This window comes from Bidens hawaiensis, unplaced genomic scaffold (genome assembly GCF_021521415.1).
Source record: "Bidens hawaiensis isolate Kalapana, Puna unplaced genomic scaffold, B.hawaiensis_p1.1 tig00000670_1, whole genome shotgun sequence".
NCBI lineage: Eukaryota > Viridiplantae > Streptophyta > Magnoliopsida > Asterales > Asteraceae > Bidens > Bidens hawaiensis.
The window spans coordinates 1584209-1603886 of record NW_027491040.1 but is presented as its reverse complement, the minus strand read 5'-3'; positions in this window follow the sequence as shown (position 1 = coordinate 1603886).

The window sequence follows — 19678 nt, the reverse complement described above, 5'->3', positions numbered from 1 at the left end:
GTCATTACAAAAGGCGCTGGGAACACGTCTAGATATGAGTACAGCTTACCATCCGCAGACTGATGGTCAGAGTGAACGAACGATACAAACTTTGGAAGATATGCTTAGAGCTTGCGTCATCGATTTTGGTAAGAATTGGGAAACTCATTCTTGCTTCTTTGAACAAGTATTTTGAATCTAGTTTTCATAAACTTGAGAATCTTAATTTTTGGATTTTGTTTGAATACTTTTTATTAATTTATAAAATCGGGTGGCAAATCTGATTTAGAGGTAAAGTTTCTGAGTTGTGTTATAAATTGTATAACTTGATGTTAAAAATAGATATGGATATAATTCCACTTCTGGAATGTTGTAAATTGAAATAGAAACCTAATCCAATTGGTCTTGCATAAATTGGACAAATATAGAATTTTGACAAATATTTGTGTACTGCTGTGTCAAAATAGAGATGACAATTAGGTTGATGTAGTGTGTGAATAATCTGCATGTTTTGGTGAATTATAAAATTATGAGAAAAATATATGTTGTACCTAAAACTTTTGGGAATATGTGTGAGTTATTTGGTAATTTAATTTCAAGTTTAGGTTGTTGAGAAAAATCGGTTTGGATGATTGAAATTTGGTTAAGGATGATCAATATATTGATTAGTTAAAATAGTTGTAAATTGTAATATATTAACTATGCTAAATTGAATTTTGACTTTGTGCGTAAACTTGGAACTATTTGACTAATTGGCAAGTCTTACTTGTGAAATGTTGAAAGTAATAGGAGTTGGACTTAGTCATAGAATTTCATGAAAAGTGGCTAAGTGCACTTTACTTGATTGTTGTTAAAGTTGTGACAAGGAACATAATGTAAACATTCTAAGTCTAACGAATTGGTCAAAAGTCATCAACGGACCGTCGGCCAACATTTTGGACCGTCGGTCAACATTTTGGTCAAAGGTCAACATTTTGGTCAACGGTCAACAAAACTCAATTTTTAGTCTTCGGTTATCGAGACTTGGACTTTTTAGTCAACGGTCAACAATTTGGACCTTTTGGTCAAAAGTCAAACTTTGGTCAAAGTCAACAAAAGTCAAAATTTGGTCAAAGTCAATAAAAAGTCAAACTTTGGTTAAACTTCAAATAAACAAGGGAATTGTTTGGATACTAAGGATTCTAGGAATCGCTTAGCCAATACTAATAGTGATTGTATGATTTAGGCACTAGAACAACTTGACTTAGGAAGTTGACTTTCAATTTGAACCGCGTTCGAGGTGAGTTTCACTACCCAACTTTTTACTTACGGGGGGGGGGGGGGGGGGGGGGGGAAGCATGCAACATACAAACTCTTTTTGGATAATTGTAAAATTTTTAATACCTCATGTGTACATTGTGAACTTATACTGAAGTCCCCTATGCACGTTGGACCGTTAACGATTGTACATTGGCTCGGTAATGAAAGGTAGTACTACTGGGTTTGACGAACCCCCTCGGGGCTCTCGATTGAGGGAGTCGCTGGGTGTCTCATTTTCTAGAAACACACTAGTCTTATATTAGACTTCGTGGGTGGCAAACAAACTAACAAGTCAGCCTCGGTCACAATGGAACACACTAATGTAACATGATTACTAGCCTAATTAACTAGCGGTATTACTAATATATACATTATTCATGCTTTACTACTTACAGCGTTTACTTACTAAATGATTTGTTTATCAAACTTGTTTTTAAACTCAAACTGTGAACTCACCAACCATCATGTTGACCCGTTTTAGCATGTCTTTCTCAGGTCGTTGATAGTGCAAGGATAGGAGTTGCATTCATGATCACCAATAGACATTGCATCATAACTGGATCCCTTTTACTTAATAACGTTATGGTTTGCGCATGTTTTTGGGTGCCTTAGACTATTTGGTTTTGCTTAGGGATGTTTCCCGTTTCGTTACGCTTCCGCATATTAAAACATTAAGACATTAACTCTGAATGGTTTTCCCAAATGTGGGATAATAAAGTTTATTTAAAATATTTAGACGTTGTTTGTTGTAACTAATGTTTGAGATCTTGGTTTGTCACGCGCCTCGCGGTAAAACCCCGCATGTGGAAATTGAGGGTGTGACAAAATCATTAGTTATGATGTACCATGAATGTACCTATTCATCATCAGCACTTCACGAAAGAGTTCATTGGTCTCCTGTAGACACGAATGAAACCTCATTCATTATTCACAACGAATATGCCCAAAATATCTTACTTTCACTCTCAGAATTCAAAATTCAAATTGAACACATAAGAACTGTGAAACATGCAATTCGAAATCTCAATTTTTCTGAAGAAAATATGAATCGTTATGAACCAATTATCATTATTTTCGTAAAACCATCGCCAACCAATTCTAATTAACTGATAGATCAAACAATGATGTTTTATTGGTTCGTTTGATTAAAAATATAGTCGGTTCAATTAAATACCTAATTAACCTATGATTTGTTAACCAAAACTGACGAAAATGATATCGTTATGATCATCATTACCTTAGGAATATGAATTGATCAACATAAACCAGTTTAATGGAGGTTGAAATTTGCAAAATATTTGGCCAGAGGTTCGTTTAGTATTTGTAATGATCGAGGAAGACGAATGAGTTCATTCTTCTACATCTGGGTTTAAATATGAACAGTTTTTCTCGCAACTCTAGGTATACCAATGGGCCTGATGTACATAAAATTATACATTTTTTCGGCATCAAATAATCTCTAAAAACTGCAATTTCTATCAAATAACATAGCATAAAAGACTACTTATCATAATATAATGAAATTTCAGGTGAAACCAAGCCCCAAAGAAGAAACAAACGAAAAGACGAAGAAAAACATAAGAAAACACAAGAAAAAACAAATAAACACGCCCCCATGCCTCAAGAAACACGCCACCATGCTTCTGAACACCAGAAAAGACAAAAAGAACTAGCACATGTCAATAATAAGCACGGGGTCGTGCCTCTCAACCACGGGGCCGTGGTCACCTTTCGTAAAAGACAAAAAGAATTAGCACATGTCATAAAAAGACACGGAGCCGTGCCTCAGAAAGCACAGGGTCGTGGTGAGTCATCATGTACGATCTGACAACATGCAGTTGAGACACGTAGACACGAGGCCGTGCTTAATAAAGCACGGGGCCGTGCTTTTCTCTCCAGACAGCCTATAAATAGTGGCTCTTGTGCCATTTGAAGAGTGTGCCTTGAAAAGAATTATATCCGGTTTTCTCTTATAAAAACACACACTAACACTCACATAGAATAACTAGTGAAGAGTTTGAAGGCTTGGAGGTCATCACCATCAACCATCATCATCATCATCCGTCAACACCATCTTTAAGAAGGAAGATTCATCTACATTTGGTTAGATCATTCCAAGTTTAATCATGTATTTGTTATCATCATTCATCTTAATGTTTATCATCATGCTTATTATAAGCTAAACTCCTTTTACCATCTAAAATCTACGAAGAAGCTTTTTTTAATTGATAATTATACAAAACATGTGGTGTAGTCTAGTAAAGTACAAGGTTATATTACAATTATCTCTTGATGAGAAATGTTTCACCATCTTAAATCACTAATTCAAAGTTGGTGGTTGTCAATTATATTGGCAATCGTTCATGATAATTGGCAATCGTTTATGATCGATTCATGTTCTTGAAAGATAGAAATACTTTGATACATTATCGAAACATGGATCCTTATATTGTACTTAGAAATGATGAGATATAAGTTATGATGTATTTCTCTAAGTCTCAGTAATCCGAAAATGGCTTTGCTTAGGATATCAAGCTAGTTAAAGAAATCATAAGTTAATGGAATGTGTAATCATAACACACATAAATCAACCAAGGGGAGGTTGTGTGATGAACTACAACCACCCGAAGTTGTTAGAATTGGTATTTGAGAAATCAAAGTCAGTCATAATCTTTCTACTTTACGAAACTACTTTTCAACTTAAATTGACATCATTGAGATGGCATAACATTAGGAAAGGGTGGACTTTAAAATGCACATGTTATCTCCTTAGTGCCAAAGATGCTCACTTAAGGTTTAAGGAGCTATCTATCATATATTGCTACGACAAGTTTACCACATGTTTAAATATTAATTATCAATGCTAAAATGGAGTGGATTCTTGATCTTAGATGGTAACCTTCACATAATTGAACAACTCGTTTAGAATCTCTCGTCTTGGTCACCTATATATTATAAATAAGTATTTATATTCAATAAAAAGTTCAAAAATTAACCACAAAATGATTAAAATCTCCGATTAAAGTAAAACAACGATTTATTACTAGAAACATTTGTTTCCACGGATCGATACTTGTTTCTTACCAATACTATTCTACATATACGATAGGTACACTTGCCTATTTTGTGTGTGTTTAGTCTTCGTAGAACTCACTTTTATAAATTTAAAACATGATCTTGTGCAAAAGCTAAACATCCATCTCTTTCATATTTAAGACCACAAAAGAACCACATCAAGTTTTTGGCGCCGTTGCCGGGACACGGTACGTTTCTAATAACAATCCAAGTTTTAATTTAATCGTTGTCTATAATTGTATAAATTTTTCTCAACTTTTATTTTAATTAATTTTTTTATTAACTATTAAACTATATAATTTTACGGCTAGCCTAATTTTTACCTTTATTTACCTAACATTTACTTTAGATTAATTAATTTAGACCGGAGTTTAGTTTAAAATAGCTTAGCCTAACTCGTAGTTTAACCTTTAGTACTAACTTTAACTAACTTTCACTTTAGTGTTTAATTTTGATTTATTCCCATGCATGACCTCTACTTTTGAGCCTAAGCTTGTTTCTCCAATTTCTGAACCGTAACGACTCTTTCGTCGCCGAGCACGTAAACGGACTACAGAAACCGCCGGAGCAATCAAAGACGAATCAGTAGACGCCACCACATCAGGAGAAAATCAAACTGAAGAAATGATGGCGGCCTAGAACAATGAGCCGAACATGAGCCAGTATGCCAAGCCAACTCTCGAAGGCTATGGCAATGGAGTGGCTCCACCCGAAATCACCGAAAATTTTGAAATCAAATCAAGCACCATTCATATGGTGGAAAATTTAGTTCAATTTCATGGTCTCCTCAACGAAGACCCTCTTTCTCACATATCTAGATTCCTACGAATCTGCGGAACCTTCAAAATTCAAAACTGTTCAGATCATCAAATCAAACTTAAACTCTTTCCTTTCTCTCTAAGGAGCCAAGCCCTGGAATGGATAGAATCTGTTTCCTCTTGTTCCATCACTACTTGGGACCAGATGGTTGAACAGTTTCTCCTCAATTATTTTCCGCCTGACAAAACTGCCAAATACCGAGCCAGCATTACCGGATTTCGGACCGATGCTGATGAATCGTTACACGCAGCATGGGAGAGATACAAAAATTCTTCTGAGAAGATGCCCACATCATGGACTGAGCGTATGGTTACAAGTACAAACTTTCTTTGACGCACAATCCAGTCAAAACAAACAAGCCATCGACCAAATCGCTAGTGGAGACCTGGGATCCAAATCACCTGTAGGTTCCCAGCCGGATCTACACAGGAGTATCTCGTAACACGAGGGTGCGGAATCCCCACGTAATACGATGTGAGTGTAAGATATATAATACGTTGAGATGATACACAAACACACGTTACAATACTAATAAACACGTTGTATTGCAACTCTTCAACACGTGATCTTGAATATCACTTACACGTACTGCCCCAAAGAAAACTCTTTCTAAACAAGCCGAAGTTAGGCATATATAGGCCTCGACAACTTCGCCTAACAGACTAGGCGAAGTTGTCTTAACTTCGCTTGTCCACAAGTTCGCTTACATCAGGCGAACTTGTGTGACACCATATCTAAAACCAAAACAACCAATCTAACATGATTACAGACACATACAAAACACTAGATACTGAACTACTGACATTATGCACCAACAGACTCCCCCTTGGCAGTAGCTTCATATCTCTATCTTCATTCACGTGTCTAGTAATCCCCAAAATCTCGTGTCACCCGTCTTCAAGCATGAATACCCTGTCTAACATAAACAGAGACCACTCTCTGGTACTTCTTGGCTTCATCTTTCCATGCAGGAATATAGAATATCTTCTTATCGTTTAGCACCTGCAAGTCATCTTGAGACAAGTTTACCAAGTGCATGGGATCATACACTCTCAGAACTTCTTGTTCATCTTCATCTTCCATAACCGCTTCAGCTGTTTGGCTATCAACATACCACCACTTTAGATTCTTTAAAACATCCTTGGGCATTGTCTTCATCGGCACTTCTTCCAAACACCGAACCGGCTTATATTTCATCACCATCCAAGGTTTGCCATCAGCTCGCATTCCTCTTTCCTTATCTTCAACTAGCTTCCCTTTCTGCGGCTTTAACAACTCAAAATTTTTCTCTTTCACACTTTCTTTCCACACAATCTTCCCAATAATTCTGGCCATATTATCATCACTTCTATTAATCAACCCCAATTTAGCCAAATCCTTCACCTCACACTCAGGCAAGGTATTGAGAGATCTCAACATCCTCTTAAAGTACTGAATCCCATCAAAGCGTTTCATCACAAATATCCTCAACTGCTCATCATACAGCCAGTAAATAATACCCTTCTTCGAATCAGCATACCCTTTGATATTGTAACTCTTTTTGAACATTGTCGGAACCGCTGGCTTCTTTTGTCAACGTCTGGAATATCATGTTCTACACTGTCATCCACAATCTCTCCCTCTTCAATCTCACTATCAATCACAATCTGTTCTCCTATCTTTTCTATCTACTCAACAGGTAACACATCATCATCACCCACAACATCATCATCCAACATTTCTTCATCATCCACAACCATAACATCTTCACCACCTGATCCACCTGTTGTACCAGTTGACTCCCCCTGAGATGTGGAAGTCCCAAGAGTTTGTTCAGTTCTTGGCAACTCACCACCTGCACCTTTCGATGCATTGGGATCATCGTCTCTATCATGACTCTTCTTTGTTCTCAACTCGTCGCCCTTGCAGCTCGTCTCCCCCTGAGATGCTAAGAACTGCTTTAGAGCATCAAAAAGTTTACCATGTTCAACAAGGAGGGACGATTGGATCTGATTCTCTGCTACAAGGCGCTGGATAGCTTGAGTCTGGATTAGATTGATTCTTGACTGTTCAGCAACGACCCGTTCAAGAGCAGCTAACTTTTCAGAATTGGATAAGGTAGCATCAAAATCAAACCGCATATGAGAAATGTCTTGAGCATAAGGTGGAGGTATTCCCAAACTAGCTGGAGTGTCAGAAACAGACTGAAAAGTAACCGCGGGTGGTATTGTGACAGATAACCCCGCAGTAGCAACCAACGTCGACTCAACAAATCTTGCAACAACCTCCGATGGAGTAAGAGTAGGAGGTGGCAAGGAAACTATCTCCGGAGCCGAAAACTGAAACGTGGTTGGTGGAATACCAAATGATGATGATGTTGTCACCACGGGAACACTGGAGGTGATCGGTACTGTTACAGTCATCGAAGCCGGAACCATGGTCATACAAGATAACGAGGGTGGAGAGAAACGAACCACCCTTGAGCTTTCACCAGCTCCCGAACCCTCACCAGTTTTGGCCCTCTTTGATCGACGTATCAACTGGTCTAACTCTTCCTCGAAGTCAGATTCACTGTCATCTGAGTCTTTCTTTCTCTTACCATGTATTCTTTCTTGTGTGACCAGAATCTGTCGTGCTTCAGCGATATCGTCAGCGGAGGAGTCAGAGTCGGTTCTCTCAGAATCTGCTACAGACGTAGCTACCATCGAAACATTCACACCAGATGCCTCAGCTTCTGGTGCTTGAACCTCTGCAGCTAGATCAATCTGCTCCATATCAAAGAACCCTTGGCCACCAAAAGCAGCTTCAAGATCTACCTGTTCCTCAGGAGCTGCAATAGGATCAGCAGGCAAAGCCTGCTGTACCAAAGGTGGTGGTTGAGAAACATCAGCCTGTTGCTGTGCCGGGTCCCGAAATTCATCTCCACGAGGAGCAATATAAGCAGGGTTCACCAAATAACCAAACAATGGAGTGTGCCGCGGACGAAGCTCTGGTTTGCTACGTGCGCTTGACGACCTACATTGCGCAAAGATCCTCTTACTTACACTCTCAACATAACGGATGGGACATCGTTGAGTTAGCATAGGTGCTACATGATTCAAAATCATCTGTAAGAATCTGGGGTACATTAAAAATCATTCACGAGCGACCGCGCGTCTCTGACGATCGATTTCATAAAACACCATCTGACTGAAACTGTAGGGCTTGTTGTTAGTCAGGGCTGTCATAGCAGACTGCATCATTGCCCCCATACCGTCAGTACCAGCTTTACGACCCAACATGCACACAATCATCACGTGCAGCAGAAAACGCCACTGATCTAGCAAGAATCCCATTCGCCTTTGAGTGTCACCCAAAGGACCCGAATAGCCAATACGTAAAAATGCACCATCTCTGAATGGAGCTAAAAAATCTGTAGGATCATCTCTAGTTTCAGTCCCGAACTGCAAAGCAACTCTGATCTGATCTGCTGAGAACTGCACCTCCTGATTGTTCACTATGGCGCGCATAACCGGAGGCTCAACTCTACAGTCATATTCTACCGTTCGCCAGAAATCTTCAATATTCGGTAGAGAAATGAGGAGAGTTGTAGTAATAGCGTAAAAAATATGTGAGCGAACTAGGAAGGAGATAATCTCGCGATAATCGTCGATACCACTAGCATCCGGATCCAAAGTAATGTACATGTTGTGACCTAGAAAGAACTGTCGGTTGTTGTCACCACCTTCGTCACCACCAGCACCACCAGCTCCTGCTACAGCAGCCATATTTGCACAACAAACGGTCTAAGTTAGAACATCGACAAAGCAGATCATAACTTCGCTTAGTACCATAAGCGAAGTTATGATAACATCTTATGTGCAGGCAAAGTTAACCATATGGCGAAGTTGAGTACAACATCGCCTTAAACATAACTTCGCCTGATAACAAACTAGAACTTTTAATTTAAATAAGATTAGCAGCTGGCGAAGTTATGCATAAGGCGAAGTTGAGTATAACTTCTCCTAACCCTAACTTCGCCTGAGAACAACCAGACTAATTAATTAATTAATTAATTATGAGCAGGCGAAGTTATGCCTAGGGCGAAGTTGAGAACAACTTCGCCTAAAGCTAACTTCGCCTGAATCTGAAACGGTGTAAAACAGAGGTCCGATCATGGTTTGTTTGGTGTTTTTGTGATTGAAAACATGAAAAGATGTTACTATGGAGATCTAGACGATTTACTGAGTTACGAACACATTAGAAACAGATTGGTTTATCAATTATTTAAAGGTTAGCATAAACAATGTCACACATCGAATCACCACGGCCCTTGATTATCACCATTATTATGAATTACATGTAATACCGAGCCTACACACCTTTAACACGGATTGGAAACAGATAATACGGATTCAAGGATTAAGTATGCCGAGGGTTAGGAGTGTATATAAGTTCGCCGAGGGTTTGACCAGGTTGACCCTTATATAGGTTTGAAAATGCAAGGGCGAAGTTAACCTTAACTTCGCCCCTGTGACAACTTCGCTGGTCAACAGATTATCATTAACTTCGCTCAAGGTCAACCATGGTCAACTTCGCCTCTTTACAAGTTCGCCTAAAGTGTACTCGGAAGCAAAGTGTGCTCGGAAAACAAAGTGTACTCAGAAAACAAAGTGTGCTCGGAAGTAAAGTCTACTCGGAAAGCAAAACACTTGTATTTTTCAATTTTTAACTAGCACAAAGTGTACCCGGAAGCACTTTCCTAGCACAAAGTGTACCCGGAAATCAAAACACTTGTGATTTTTCAATTTTCAACTAGCACAAAGTGTGCTCGGAAGTAAAGTCTACTCGGAAAGCAAAATACTTGTATTTTTCAATTTTTAACTAGCACAAAGTGTACCCGGAAGCACTTTCCTAGCACAAAGTGTACCCGGAAATCAAAACACTTGTGATTTTTCAATTTTCAACTAGCACAAAGTGTGCTCGGAAGTAAAGTGTGCTCGGATTACTTAGTGCTCGAAAACAAAGTGTGCTCGGATTACTTAGTGCTTTTTCATTTTCTTTCACATAACACCAAGCATGCTCGGGAGCAAAAGTGTGCTCGGGAGCAAAAGTGTGCTCGGTAGCAAGGGTGTGCTCGGGATTACTTGTGATTTTTCATTTTCTTTCACTTAACACCAAGCATGCTCGGGAGCAAAAGTGTGCTCGGAAGCAAAAGTGTGCTCGGTAGCAAGGGTGTGCTCGGGAGTACTTGTGATTTTTCATTTTCTTTCACTTAACACCAAGCATGGACAACTTCGCCTCTTTACCTTAACACAAGTTCGCCTAACTTAATTTACAAAACAGGAACTTATAAATTTGATCAAAGTGCAACTGTCTTTTAAAATCCCCCGTTAAAGATTTAAACTTTACGATCAAATAACCAAGTGACCAAGTTTTAAACCATAAAACAAAATATGCGTGTGAAAATTGTAGTAAGTAAATAAAAGGGATCAAATTTTAGTCTTGACGAGAACCTTCATGTTTTAGAAAAGATTCGAACAAGAATCATACTAATTAAGTGGCTGTCACATAGATCCATGTTCAGCGGTATTGTGACATAAACAAACAGGTTGTAAGCAGGTATAAAACTTAGTATGGTTTTCATCGCTTATGTGATACGGATTAGGTTCAATTAAGCTCAAAATTTAGATGGACATCACATGAGAGATTGTGATGCCTCCTATCTATTCTCAAAGCGTATTTGGCTTTCCCCAAGTCACGCCGAGTTGATCTTTACCCGTAGTGTCTGATAAAACAGTAAGTACATATTGATCTTTAGAGTCTTCTTCCCGTTCTCTTTTTTGCCTCTTGGTTGATAATTGAAATAACATAAGCTTCAAAAAGGCTTAACAACATTTTTTTTTAAATAAAGATATTAATACAACTTCAAATAGTAGACGACTGCAAGTCCCGAATCTGGATTACTGCAGGTACTTGACACACTATCTTCTCGGGAATCAGAACACTCACGGGCTCGTGTATGACAGGGTAATCACTTTTCTGCCTATCATTCGGAAAGATGTTGTTGGTACATAGTGTCAGTAGTTCATAATCTAGTGTCTGTAATCGAGTCTGTAATGTTTAATTATGTTTTGTATGTTTAAGCGAAGTTACTGACAAGTTCGCTTAACAGGCGAACTTGTTAGTCAAGCGAAGTTATGGACAACTTCGCCTGAACATGCCAGGCGAAGTTGTCGTGTATTTATATACCAGCTTAAGGCTTGGTTTAGAGTGAGTTGTTTAAGTTCGTTTCAGTAGTTCGAGTTCATTGTAACGTGAGGACGAGAGTCTGTAACAGTGATATTACGTCACGTGTTTGAGTTATAATATATAACGTGTGTTCGGTTATTCGTGTGTTTGTTTGGTTTGTGTTCTATACTCGTAACGATCTACGCAGGGATTCCACACCTGAGTAGACCGATATATCTCGTGCGATCCGTCCAGGGAACCTACAATTGGTATCAGAGCTTTTGCTCGATTGTGTGGTTCGGGATATTCACGCGGGTATAGAATTCGTCCCGTTTCGACTATTCGCGGGACGTGTTTTCTGTGTTTTTGAGTCAATCTTACCTCCTACTATCGTGTTCAAGCCTTTGCACCGTCAAAAACCTTGTAAAATCCAGATTCCAGATCTGCAAAAACGTCCGTGTTCATCAGGCGAAGTTGCCGTCAGGATACGTAGGGTTTCGGCGAAGATATAAGGTTAAGCGAAGTTATCCACAACTTCGCCTACCTTCTCAAGTTCGCCTTACTCAGCGAAGTTCTCTACAACTCCGCCTACCTCCTAAGTTCGCTTACCTTAAGCGAAGTTAATCTTCTGCAAATTTCTTCAGCGAAGTTAATCAGCGGCGAAGTTAAGGCTTAAGCGAAGTTATCCGTAACTTCGTCTACAGTACTTTTCAGAAAATTTTTTGTTTTCTTCGAGTTTCTTACTTTTTGGGAAAAATGTCGTCGATTAACATCTCTGAGTTAGTGAAGATGGAAGTTGAAGCAGGGTCAGCTACTAAGGCCCCAAGATTGCTGAAGGGAACCGATTTCGTTGCATGGAAGGATCGGTTCATACAATATGTCAAGTACCTGGATGCGAAGATGTAGGTATGCATCCAGGATGGTTATATTCCACCAGTTATGGAGTATGAAGGTCGTGATCAAATCAAAAAGTATAGCAAAATGGAAGAAGAAGAGAAAAAGATGTATGAGGCCGAGAGCAAGGCTCATGCTGCTATTACTATGGCTCTTCCACAAGAGATCCTTCATACGTTTAGAAAGTACACATCAGCAAGAGAGCTTTGGGAAGCTCTTGAGAACAGATTTGAAGGGAATGTAGGAATCCGTGCTTCGAAGATAAAATTGCTCAAAACCCAGTTCTCAGTCTTCAAGTATTTGAAGAATGAATCTTTAGATGATATTATCAATCGATATTACCATCTGATGACTGAATTGAGCAACTATTCAATTTCCTACCGAGAAGAAGAAATAGTTGAGAAGCTTCTAGATGCTCTCCCACCAAAATGGGAGATGTACACTGTGCTGATGAGGGAAGACAAAGACTTTCCCACATATGATCTAGAAACGGCAGTCAACAAGCTCAGAACCTTTGAGCTTAACATGGTCAGAAAAGAGACACCTACGGATCAGGTTCAAGATCCAGGTATGTATGGAGCTAAAGTCAACACTAGCTCAGGATCGAAGACTGAATCTGCTGCCTCCTACTCGAAGGGAGAGTCGGGCGCAAACTCATCACATGAGGGTCATGTGTCAGTCAACACAAATGGTGATGTTTGCTATGTAGCAGGTGGATCGAGTGGTTCTCAACCCCAGGTAAGCAAGAGTAGTTACTCTCCAAGTATTCCCAGCAACAACTACTCTAAGATGCCTATGAGTGTCAGCTGAAGAGCAGTTTGGTCTCTATGCTTCTTTTATTGCTTCCTACGAGAACTACATTCAAGGGAAGGTTGTTGATCCAGCTATGTTGGATGAAGACTATGACCAGATTGATTCTGATGATCTGGAGGAAATGGATCTGCAATGGCAGATGACTATGATCGTAAGAAGAGTGAAGCGGTTTATGAGAAAGACCGGGAGAAAGTTTGTCGGTGGAAAGCCAGGGTTTGACAAGGCGAAGGTGAGATGCTACAATTGTCAGCAAAACGGTCACTTTGCAAAGGAATGCAGGAATGAGCGTGTGGAACGAAGTCAGGGCAGGTCTACACAGCAAAGTGGGGGTTCTAAAGATTATAGCGCAATGATGTCCAGAGAAGATGGTGAATACAACTGGAACCTGCTTTCTAAAGAAACTTTTGAGCAGGCAAATTTGGCGAAGGTTGAAACTGAAGAAAATGAGAAGGCTACCGGAGAAGAAAAAGCTCTTATGGCAGACGTTAATGACCAGCTCTCCGAGGTATGTTCTAAACCTACATGCTCTAAATGTGAAAACTTGTCTGAGCAATTAGCAACAATAACCGATCAGTATGTTAGGTTGGATGCTGAATTTAAAACCCTAAAAGAAGATCATCATTTTACAAAAGCAAGAGAAAATAGCTATAAAGTCAAAATAAAAGCTTGTGAAAAAGATGTTAAAAGTCTAAAAACAAAACTTGCTGAAAAAATTGAAGTGATTGATTTAAGCTATGAAGTTTTGGAAGAAAAAACCAAACTAATTGCTGATAGAGAAAAACAGATTGCTGATCACCAGGTAAAAGTGGTGGAACTGAATAGAAAACTAGCTCTGCTATTCTTGATCACCTTGTTAGTGATCAAGGTTCCTCTGCTAAGAGAGGAGGAATCGGTTATCATGAGGTTCCACCACCTTATAATCACAATTACACTTTTAACCCTAGTGTTCAGAAATCTGTTGACTTTGAGGTTGCTCAGACAGTACCAGTTAAAGTAAGTTGTAAAGAACCAAATGTTAGTAGAGGCGAAACAAGTTCGCCTGTTTCAAGTGTTAAAATTTCTGATCCAAGTCCAGTCTCATCGGATTCGGATAAGTCATCCGAGTCTGGTAAGGCAAAAGATGAGGTGGTATTACCCAATGGTGGAGAGAAAGATAAGACGAATAAAAAGAGTACTCCACTAAACCCGTACGTCCCACCATATGTGAGACGAACGGGTGGTAATAAAGCCTCGACATCTAAAACACCGGTTGATTAAAAGGTTGTGCATAGGTGTTGTTTTAGGTGTAATCAATTAGGGTACCTAGTTGCAGATTGTCCTCTGAAGCAGCGATTCAGAGGTGTAAGGCCTACTAAAACTGAGAATAAGCCTAATAGTTATTATCATGCTGCAAAAAATGAAAACCATTTAAAATTCAAAAATGTGACTAATTCAGGTTTTCATAGAAACAAATCTCAGTTTTACACTGCTAATAACCAAACCACAAGCTATAATTCTTTCAATTCACAAAGGTTTGGAGGCCTCACAATCAATCTTCAAGGAGGTTTCCTAATAGGACTTACAGGAATTATCAAGATACTAACTTTGGAAAGCCAAAGTTTGGGATGTATAGATCCAAGACCAATTGGTCTTGGGTCCCTAAATTCTAATCTTTTGCTTTATTGTGCAGGAACAGTTGAACAGGGCTGCCAACAATCTTTGGGTTGTAGATAGCGGCTGTTCCCGGCACATGACGGGTAACAAATACTTGTTACACGATTTGAAACCTGTTCAAGGAGGGAGAGTGAGCTTTGCCGGTGAAAGTGGTGGCAAGATTACAGGAATGGGAACGGTGTCGAACGGAAAGATGACATTGGAGAAAGTTAACTTTGTAGAAGAATTGAAGCACAATCTGCTGAGTGTGTCGCAGATCTGTGATAAGGAGTACACCGTTCATTTTACTAAGAATGAGGCGATTGTGTTGAAACCTGGTTTTCAGATACCAGAGGAGTGGATTGTGATGAAGGCTCCACGTGAAAGAAATACATATATTATGGATATGAGATCAACTGAAATGGCCACGGAAGAATCATGCCTTATGACAAAAGCAAGCGAATCGGAGTCCGAATTGTGGCATAGGAGAATGGGACACATTCATCTTCGGAAGATGAACCACATTGTCAGGAATGGACTTGTGCTGGGCGTTCCCTTGAAGAATTTCAATTTTGAAGATAAATTTATAGCGTGCAAGAAGGGAAAGCAGCACAAGAAATCCCATCTCACCAAGAAAGTCAATTCAATTGCCAGTACTCTAGAATTGCTTCACATGGATCTCTTCGGTCCTGTGAATGCAAAAAGTCTAGGAGGTACTTCTTATTGCTTGGTGATCACTGATGACTACTCACGATATTTGTGGGTGTATTTCCTGAAATCAAAAGACGAAACGGCTCAGATGGTGAAGAATTTGATTACCAAACTTGAGAACGTTATGGATAAAAGGGTTAAGTTCATCAGGAGTGACAATGGGACGGAGTTCAAGAATTTTGAGATGGAGATCTTCTGCCTTCAGAGAGGGATTGAACACCAATACAGCGCTCCGTATACACCGCAACAGAATGAAGTGGCTGAAAGGAAGAACAGAACATTAATTGAAGGAGCCAGAACAATGCTGGCTGATTCAAAGCTTCCTGTGGTGTTTTGGGCTGAAGCTGTTGCTACAGCCTGTTATGTTCTGAATAGAGTCTTAACTGTTAAAAGACTTGGTAAAACGTGTTATGAGCTTATGCATGGGAGAAAGCCAACTTGAGTGGTCTTGAACCATTCGGGTCCCCTTGTTCGATTTTGAAGACAAATTCTAAATTTGGTGAAGTAGCCGATGAAGGAATCTTAGTCGGTTATGTTGTTAGGACTCCCAACAGACGTGTCTTCAATACATCGACCAGCAAGGTTGAGGTGGTGTGTAACACCGATATCACAAGTTACCAACCGCCAAAACCAAGCAACGGACCTGCTGAGTTTTTCGACTATGTTAAACTTTTTAAGTCTTTTAACATACCGTATTTGGATATTGCTGAAGAAGAAGAGAGAGTTTCTACAAAGATGATCCTTGATGAGGAAGAAAACCTATTGCAAAGACATCTGATCGATAAATGTCAACCTTCCTCATCAAATGCTGTCGATACCCCTGCTGCCTCGACTGAAGAAGAATTTTTCAATCCATTTCACTCTCAGCATGAAACAACCATTGACGAGCTCTCTTCTAACTTGGAAGACAATTTGCATGTTGGTTCTGTTCCGACCACGAGAATTCATAAAGATCACCCTTTGGAGAATGTGATTGGTGATGTGTCCTCCGGTGTACAAACAAGACGTAGTTTGAATGAGCACACCTGTGTTTACACAAGCATCAAGGAGACAGGGATAATCAACGAATGCTTGTACACCTGCTTTATCAGCCAGATTGAACCGAAGAATTATCAAATGGCTCTCAAGGACAGCTCGTGGGTCGAAGCTATGCAAGAAGAGTTGGCTCAATTCAAGAAAATGGAAGTTTGGACTTTGGTTGAAAAACCGAAGCATGTGCATGCGATAGGCACAAAATGGGTGTTTAAGTGCAAGAGAGATGAGAAAGGGATTATCATAAGAAACAAGGCGAGGCTAGTCGTTAAAGGTTTTAATCAACAAGAGGGGATTGATTATAATGAAGTGTTCGCTCCTGTCGCAAGGTTGGAAGCCATTAGATTGTTTTTGGCGTTCGCTGCTTATAAGAAGATGAAGGTATTTCAGTTGGATGTGAAGAGTTCGTTTCTGAATGGGAAAGTTGATGAGGTAGTGTATGTTGAGCAACCTCCGGGTTTTCCTGACCCAGACTTTCCTGATCACGTGTACAAGTTAAGCAAGGCATTGTATGGACTACATCAGGCACCTCGTGCCTGGTATTCAACTTTATCAGATTACTTGCATGAAAATGGGTTTGAAAGAGGGAAGATTGATAGCACGTTGTTCGTTAAGAGAGAAGGAAGCGACTTCCTGCTGGTGCAAGTCTACGTGGATGACATTATCTTTGCTGCATCTAAAGTCTCCATGTGTCAGGAGTTTTAGGCCGTCATGAAGAAAAGGTTTGAAATGAGTGCTATGGGTGAACTAACTTTCTTTTTAGGATTGCAGGTTGATCAGAAGAAGGATGGGATGTTCATTCATCAGACCAAGTATGTCCATGATGTGCTCAAACGCTTCAAGATGGAGGACAGCACTCCATTCGACACTCCAATCTGCGTCAATCACAAATTGGGTGCTGAGTCAGACGGTGATGCAGATGTGGACCCAACTTAGTATCGGGCTATTATAGGTTCTTTAATGTACTTAACTGCTTCTAGGCCTGATATAATGTTTGCTGTTTGTCTTTGTGCTCGTTTTCAGGCAAACCCAAAGGAATCTCACATGAAATGTGTGAAGAGGATCTTGCGGTATCTCAAGGGCAAACCGAAGCTGGGGTTGTGGTACCCGAGAGGAGGAGACTTGGAGCTAGTCGCTTACACAGATTCTGATTATGGAGGGTGCAATCAGAGTCGGAAGTCAACAACTGGAGGATGTCAGTTTCTTGGTGGCAGATTGGTGTCGTGGCAATGCAAGAAGCAGACTTCAGTCGCAATTTCAACCTGTGAAGCAGAATACATGGCAGCATCCAACTGCTGCTCCCAGGTTCTTTGGATACAACAACAGTTGCGCGACTATGGTCTGAATTTCTTACTTACTCCTATTTGCATTGATAACACAGCTGCTATCTCAGTAACTAACAATCCCGTGAAGCATAGTAAAACTAAACATATTGACATACGTCATCATTTTATACGGGATTGTGCTGAGAAGAAACTGATTGTGCTTGAAAAGGTGGATACGCTTGATAATTTCGCTGATCTTTATACTAAAGCGTTTGACAAAACAAGATTTCAAAACCTTATCGAGCTGAATGGGATGATCAATCCCGAGTAACCATGCTTTTCATGTTATATTTAAAAAAAAAAAAAAAAAAAAAAACGTCACTATCGCTTAAAATATGTCGGTTACCTCAGTTTGAAGGACTTGTCTTCGGATATGTTTTGGTCCTCATTTTCTACTTGTAGATTTTGAGGATAGCCATTAACCAGATGACTGAAAGTGACCGGTGCGGTTTATGATGAGTTTTCATTCTTTCGCTTAAAATTAGTCGACCATACTTAGTTAGAAGGACACATACTAGTATGTGGTCGGTCCATCTGATCTATTGGATCTTCGGGATAGCCGTTTACCTGAAGACTTTGTTTTGGTCGGTGCGATTAATGTTAAAATTTTTTAAAGGGAAATGAAATTATTTTTCAAGTCTGCTACTTCGTAAGAAGTTCGTTTGCTATGTTTAACAGAAAATTGATCCAACCTTGGAAAATGATTGATATACTGATTCTGTGTGCTTAACTAGTGAAGTTATTAGGCTTAAAAGGCTTTAGGACAGTTATTGTATGTCATGGTAGCTTTTTATGGTGCGTAAAAGTAGATGTGATACAAACTAAAACTACTTGATTTTACGTGGAAACTCCTTACGAGTTTTGCATGTCTTCATATATATCTTTCCGAATGATAGGCAGAAAAGCGATTACCCAGTCATACACGAGCCCGTAAGTGTTCTGATTCCCGTGAAGATAGCGTTTCAAGAAACTACAGTGATCCAGATTCGGGACTTGCAGTTGTTTACTACTCTGAAGTCTATGTAAATGTTTATCATAAAAAAAAAAAAAAAAAAAAAATTATGAGTTATGAAAACATTCTAGAGTTCAAAATATCAAGACTTCTTAATCATGGAGTAAGAAAGAGAACGGGAAGCAGATGAAGAGTACTTACAAACTTAATCAGACACTATGGGTCGAAGTCAATTCGGGGTGACTTGGGGAAAGCCAAATACGCTTTGAGAATAGATAGGAGGCATCATAATCTTTGAGTTGTTGCCCACTTAATTTTTGAGATTAATTGAACTTAACGGGTATCACAGAAACGATGAAAACCATCTTAAGTTATTTACCTGCCTACAACCTGTTTCCTTCTGTCATAATACAGCTAAACACGGATCTATGTGACAGTCACGTAATTAGTATGATTCCTGTTCGGATCTTTTCTAAAACGTAGTGGTCCCTATCGAGACTGAAATTTGATCCCTTATACTTTAATTTTTATAAGTTTCTTGTACTTAGGTAGTTTTATAATTTTGTATCTGGTTACTTGGACTTGATCGTGTTATTTGATTCTTAAAGGGAAGTTTTAAAAGTTAATTGCAAAATGTTCAAATTATAAGGGTTGATTTTGTAAATATAGGCGATGTTGTTAAACAGGCGAACTTGTGAATAACTTCGCCTAGGCGAAGTTAACCGTAACTTCGCCTGTATAACTTCGCCCCTATATAAGGATTTTCAAAAGTCATTCGTTCATTATTTTCATTATCAGCGAACTTATCCTCCGACTTTTCAGCGAACTTATCTGAAATCTCGGCGAACTTGTCGTTTCGTTTCATCTTTGTTCTTTTTTCTCAGTTTCCGTTACGATTCAAGGTTCGTGGTGTTGACATATCGTATAACACATGTTCTTTCTTGTTTATCTAAGGTCG